At 46.7% G+C, this 6971-nt stretch overlaps 1 protein-coding gene across 1 annotated transcript in view; it reads right to left on the reverse strand.

Annotated features, from left to right (window-relative positions):
* LOC147700373 (uncharacterized) overlaps nucleotides 1-4408 on the reverse strand; it is a 126550-nt gene extending 122142 nt beyond the window's left edge. The window contains exon 1 of the mRNA XM_086935728.1: nucleotides 4245-4408. The gene's annotated coding sequence lies outside the window, so the exon portion shown is untranslated. The remainder of the gene's footprint in view (nucleotides 1-4244) is intronic.
* Nucleotides 4409-6971: the final 2563 nt, after the last annotated feature.

Below are 6971 nucleotides of genomic sequence, written 5' to 3' on the forward strand. Positions count from 1 at the left end.
CCAGGTATGGATCATCAAAGCGCCGGTAAAATGCCACAAAACACATCGTTTTGTGCCATACTTATGGTGTTTTAAAATTTGCCACTCCGTGCGGCAATATCCAGGGGAGAGAAGGAGGGAGTGTCTGCATAAAGGACAATATTGTAATTTATAAAGGTAAATATTTGGGAGTCCACCAGAGGGCTTCTTAGCTATGTGCAGTCATTTGTTGTCAAATAACTCTTGGCACAGCCTTGCCGGAAAAAAAGTAGATGCATCTAGGCAATGTATACCATTTGTTGTCTCCTCAGGGTCTGAAATATGTAGTCACCAGTCTCAGTGTTAATGCAATATTTGTTTCATATTATTTGTGTGTCAAGAGTAAAACAAATGCAAAACTAGCCTTCAGCTTGTGGGTTGAATACGTGCTTCTTTTTCAGCATGTGGTCTTAATTAAGTCCAGCTAGTAGTGTGGCCCAGGATCTGCAAAGGAAAAACAGAGGGAAACTTAGAAAGAGAAGAAAGACTGACAAACAGGGAAAGAGGGAGAAAATAGAAAATAAAAAGAGCAATAGAAAAGAAAGACTCGGAGAGAGAAAACTAGCAAACGTCCATAAAAGTTCTCTCATTCTAACAATCTTTGATCCCAAGACCTGGGAAGCGGAGGAACACCAACGAGGAGTCAACTCTCGGAAGAGGATACCCTGCTGCATGAAAGCCAAGGAGCTCTGTTGGAGGGAGGAGAACCTCACAGACAAGAGTTCGACCTCAAAATACAGACAAACGACACGGACGGGAGCTGGCTCTCACCTGGAAATGCTATGGTGCCACCATGGTTCTTGGGAGGACCTTGACTGACCAGGTGCCTGACAGCTGTAGCACAGGGAAGGTACAGGTCATCGAGAGTACGGGCATAGAGGCTGGCGCAGAGCCCATAAGTGACACCTAATAGTTACTGGGGGTGAGTGTCTGAAAAGTTTCAGCGCTCAGTCCATCATCTCCTTGTGTTTGCTTTGTCTTTGCACCTGGCCTAGTCTGTCAGTCTCTGTATTTATCTCAGACCCCTGGGGATGCTAAGATAAGAGCAGTCTAGGCTTTGGTCTGGAGGCAAGTATTGGTGTTTGATATTTTTGATGAAAGGGGTGTTTGTGGCCTACATCCATCCATGTGCATCTCCATCATGTCTTAAGCTGCTTCTCTTTGTCATATTTAAGTTTCTCCTGTGATTCGCTAGCGGGATCTTTTGTTTATTCCTTTCCTTGCTTCTCATTAGTCAGCACCAGTTGGTTTCACTTTCTTCCTTGTATGTTTGTCCCTTCCATGGAGCATGGACAAAGTACTGATTAATTGCTTTATTGGTGTCTGCCATGGCTGAAGCTCGGATTAAGGCAGTGCTTAATTTGTAAAAAAAGAAGTCCAGGTGCTGAGAATTTTGCCAAGGAGGCCACAGCTCACTTCTTCCTCCGGTGAGCCCCACTTTCGATACTCTCACTGCATCAGTCTCTATCTTCTAACCTTGATCTATTATCTGTCCCCTAAGTCTTTGCTCTAAGAGTTTAGCCTCTTAACTCTCTATTTGTTTTCTATCATCTTTGTCACACCTGGTGTGTTACCTTATTCCCTGTATTTCTGATTTGCTCTCTATTCATTCTAGCCCTGCCCTTTTCCTCTTCACTTTTACCCATGCTCTGCTCTCTCTCCCCTCAATATTGGCTCTTTACTGTCACTCTTCTAGCAGTGATTAGCTGTGTCTCCGTTTTATCATTTGTCTGCTTTATTTCCTCTTCCTGACCTCTAAATCCTTTCATTCTATCTTCTCTCTTCTTAATGCTTTCTTCTTCACATCATGGCTGCTTTCTCTTTGTATCTGATTTGCTCTCCTCCTTTTCTTCTACTTTGCTCCGTCTTATCTCTCTCCTCTCTTGTTGTTTCTTATCCTCTTCACTCTTGCTGTCTCTCATCTATAACACTGCTGCTGCCTGTGACCCCTGTCGTCAGTCTGTACATGTCCCTGATATTTTGAACTCTGCGTTTTCCTTTTGTCATTCCTAAAGAAGTGGAAGATGACGTGTTTTACTTTCTTACCTACACCGAGTGCAAAAACAAAATGTACACCAACTGAAAATGCTTTTTTGCATATATTAATCAGTGTGGTATGACTGGGTTTATTGCGGAACAGACACTGCTCGAGCACAGCAGGTCATGTCACTGCTAGTGCTGCCTGTAATTATTGGGTCCAGGGATGGTGTCGGCATCGGCATCCACTGCTCAGCTTGCTGTGACCCTGCCTGCTACAGCACAGGCATTGTCCCCAGCCTTAATGTTGCCGATAACAGTTAGTATGGCTTTGGTGCCTACTGGACTCACGCACGCTCAGCAATTACCGTGCTGGGGTGCAGCTCACAGATTCTACAGGTGACGCCATGGCGCACAAAAGTTATGTTGGGCCACAGCCGCATAGAGCACGTTGAGGATAGCAGCAATGCAGGGCTGCAAGATATGCTACTCAGGCTACGCAGCAAGTGGAAAGTCCACAATTAGTTTAATGTATACTTCCTCGTGAAACCTCTCTCCCAAGTTCCAAATGCGCTATCGCAGCTTCCTTGCCTCAACTCCGTCATAAGCCAGCCCCCCGCTACAATTATCCATTGAGAGGCTTAGGCTCAGGCAGTGGCAGGGGCCAGCAGATTAGGGGAATAGAATGCAAGCCATAGTTTGTCAATGACGTCTTGGATTTGTGATCGGCTTGATGACATCATCACTATTGTGGTGATACACAATCATGCCTGCCTGGACAGGAATATGTTGGCCTGTCTGTGAACATTTACCAGCCAATCACTCTGCAATGTATGTTATCCTTTTTATTTTGAATTTGAACAATTAATATTGAGACCACCACCTGCAGGATCAGAAATTGTAGCCCCGGCCCTGTGAAAGAAGTGTTGGTGCTGAGCACCTGAAAGCACCTGCTCAAATTAAGCACTGGATTCAGGTACTTTTTTTTAAATCCTTGCTCCATCCTGTTTTTGTTGCTTCCTTGTTGTCGTTGCTTGCCTGTTGTTGCTTGCACAGCCCGCCTCCTGCAGTTTGTTTGCCCCCGCAGTCTCCAATCACTGATGCTTGTTACATTTTAGTTGCACCTAGCACAATATTTGATCTATGGAGTCTGAGCGAACTAGGCAAAACGAACATCTTGGTTGGAGTGAAACGCGAAACGGTCGCTATAAGTGTCTTGCGTAGTATTTTCTCTCTATCAGCGGGTAGAAAACCACGCGGCCTCATACACAGACAGGCGATAGACCACAGACAAGGAAAAAGAGAAAAAGCAGCTTTACTCCTACAACTCACAGTAGCCCTGAGTCATTTCGCAGATCAGTGGTAGCTGGTGAAATTCGAAAATAAGGACAGAAAAAAACAAGTAGAAATGCAGTGAGAACGCAAACAAAACATTACAACCTCAAAAGGAAGGTTTGGCTCGGGTGGGGAGATTTCTTCCACAAAAAGTACTATTGTGAGACCATGTATCTACATCCGGCCAGTACAGGAAATAAGCAAGCACTACACGCCCTGCGCTGTACAATTTAGCTCATCGAGAACAACAATTTCACAAAGAGCGGCATTAATTTCATTAGAACATTAAACCAGTTGCAGCTTCAATGGGGCGGGCGCTGAATAATTACTGTTTAATTACACTACTTTAGAACAACTGCCTTAAATCAATATAGTCACTGCAAGTGCGACTGGCATCATTACTGTCAAATCGATCGTCCTTGGCTTCAATTTTAAAATCTGTCAGGTGCGATTATTTGAGATCAATTAGGCCTGTGAGAAATGTGGGGGTATAAGGGTGAGAACACAAAAAACTATTATAATATATAAATAAGTATATATATATATATTATTATAATAAATCGGCCTTCTCCCCAGGTTAACAGAGCCTCTCGTTTGTAAGAAGCCCTGACCGTAGTTTTATATTTGAAGTGTATTCGCTCGGAATGTGTTTCCACTCGAGTATGAATAGCGGAAGCGTCCCGTGTCATGACTCCGCCCCCGGGGGGGGGGGGGCGCCCCTGCTCGTTCTTTATATATAAATAAAGAAGCCCGTTCTCCCGAGTGAGAGCAAATGCGCGGTTAAAGTACTTTTAAAAGTACAGGGAGCGGAAATCCCGGCTCCGGGAGGCAGCTCACCCGTGATCCTCGTTCAAAACTAATATGTTCCATTGTAGCGCCTCGAGGCAATGAAGTCCCCGGGCCTCTCAACATACCTGCCCTTCTTCCATCCGCCGTGTTCTCGCTCTGAGGCCTGATGGACGCGGGTTCCTTCCGCAAGAGTTTTTTTCTAGCGCCTCAAAACGAATCAGCGGCCTCAGTGAGCCCAGGCCAGGTCCCGGTCCTCGCGCCTCGCGTGTCAATGCAGCTTCCTCTTCCTGATATACACATTAGGACTACAATATCCATCCGCCCCTCGTCGAGTTCCTAACGTGTCGAATCAATGCGCCTAGTGAACACAGCGCTACATGTGCTCTGATAGAGCCACAGTATCTAATGATAGCGGTAACTAGGGTGACCAACTGGCATTGGTGCAAATTCAGGACGGTGAGTGTAAAAATTCAGGACAAAGGGTCAAAATTCAGGACACAAATTCAGGACAGGAGGTCAAAATTCAGGACAAAACTTCAGGACAATAGGTACGTTTTACAGACACATCAGAGGTCGCGCAATAGTATATAAGTAAGCCCAGCCATTTCCAAACATATTCAACCATTTGCAAACCTATCCATCATGTATCCTTCCATCTATCATTTCACTCATCCATCCCTTCATCCATCCCCTCATCCATCCTTTCACTCATCCTCCATTATCCATCCATCACCCTATCCATCTGTACACTTATCCATCCACTCTTCATCCCATCCATCCATTCACTCATCCATTCAGCCATTTACCCTTTCACCAATCCAGCCATCCTTTCACTTAATAATCCTTCCACCCATCCACTCTTTTAGTCATCCATCCATCCTCCCTTTCTCTCTCCATCGACCCTTTCACTTAGCCATCCTTCCTTCCATCCATCCATCCACCCACCCATCCATCCATCTACTCATCCACTCATGAATCCATCCATTGCCCCTATCACTCATCCATATATCATTTCACTCCTTTACACATCTATTCATCCTTTTGTCCATCTACCCTCCCTTTCACTCACTCATCCATCCTTACACCCACCGTTTCACTCATATGTCCATTCATTCACCCTTGCACTTATCAATCCATCCATCATTTCACTCATCCACCTACCCCCATCATCCTCCCACCCACCATCCACCCACCCACTCATCCATCCTTTCACCCACCCACCATCCAATCCACTGATCCATCCTTTCACTCAAACACCATCCACCCACCCACTCATCCATCCATCCTTTCACCCACCCACTCATCATCCATCCATCCATCCTTTCACCCACCCACTCATCATCCATCCATCCATCGTTTCACCCACCTATCCATCCATCCATCCATCCTTTCACCCACCCATCTTCCATCCATCCATCCATCTGTCCTTCCCCTCATCATCCATCCATCCATCCCCTCATCATCCATCCATCCATCCTTCCCCTCATCATCCATCCATCCTTTTCCCTCATCATCCATCCATCCTTTTCCCTCATCATCCATCCATCCACCCATCTGTCCTTCCCCTCATCATCCATCCATCCTTCCCCTCATCATCGCCCCATCCTTTTCCCTCATCACCCATCCATCCGTTCCCCTCATCATCCATCCATCCATCCATCCTTCCCCTCATCATCCATCCATCCATCCCCTCATCATCCATCCATCCTTTCACCCACCCCCTCATCATCCATCCATTCCCTCATCATTCATCCTTTCACCCACCCCCTCATCATCCATCCATCCATCCTTCCCCTCATCATCCATCCTTTCCCGTCATCCATCCATCCTTCCTTTCATCCATCCTTCCCCTTCCCCTCACCCATCCATCCATCCCATCCATTTATCCTGCCCCTCATCCATCCATCCTTCCCCTCCATCCATCCATCCATCCATCCATCCATCCATCCCCTCATCCATTTATCCTTCCCCTCATCCATCCATCCATCCTTCCCCTCCATTTATCATCCTTCCCCTCATCCATCTTTCCCCTCATCCATCATCCAGCTACCCTTCCACCCATACATCCAGCTATTTACATTTTCTCTCCATCCTTCCCCTCACTCATCAATCCATCCATCCTCTCTTATTATCCATTTATTCAATCGTTTATTCATCCATTCACCCTTTCACTAATTCATCCAGCCATTCACACATCCCTTCACTTACTTACACGCCGACCTTTCCATATTAATTTTGAGCTGACCCCTTTTGAGAAGAGGCCCATCAAGAACTTCACCCTCGCTGCAGGGGCCGTTCCAGGACTGGGACGGAAGCCACCCAGGGAGGAGACAGAATCCACCACAGGGGGGGACAAGAGCCATCACAGGCGGGGGTGGACTGGAGCCACAACATGGGGGACAGGAGCCATCACAGCCGGGGGGGGGGGGGGGGGGGGAGGGTGGACTGGAGCAACCACATGGGGGGACAGGAGCAGGAGTCATCACAGGAGAGGGAACGTGATCCACCAGGGTGGGCACAGGGGTGGGCATGCAGTATTCTAGTATCATCTTGGGATTCTCGCCCCCTCCTGCACAAGACAACGAGAAGACAGGCTCTCTGTCCAAAATGCCATCCCCCACTGTGATATACAGTACTTACAGGAGATACTCCGAGAGAACTGCTTGTCCTCCATACTTTGTTAATCAGTGTGGGTGCGATGGTGCCATTTCTTTATTGTATTACCTTATGGATGTTTGAAGAACCGAGGTTTGCTTACAAATTAGTGACAGTAATTAAGCTCGGTGAAGGGCCCTGGGTAGAAATGGAATGTGTGAGCCCCCCTCTAAATAGCAGATTTAAGACGTATTCAG

Source organism: Lissotriton vulgaris, chromosome 8 (genome assembly GCF_964263255.1).
Source record: "Lissotriton vulgaris chromosome 8, aLisVul1.2, whole genome shotgun sequence".
Classification (NCBI taxonomy): Eukaryota; Metazoa; Chordata; class Amphibia; order Caudata; family Salamandridae; genus Lissotriton; species Lissotriton vulgaris.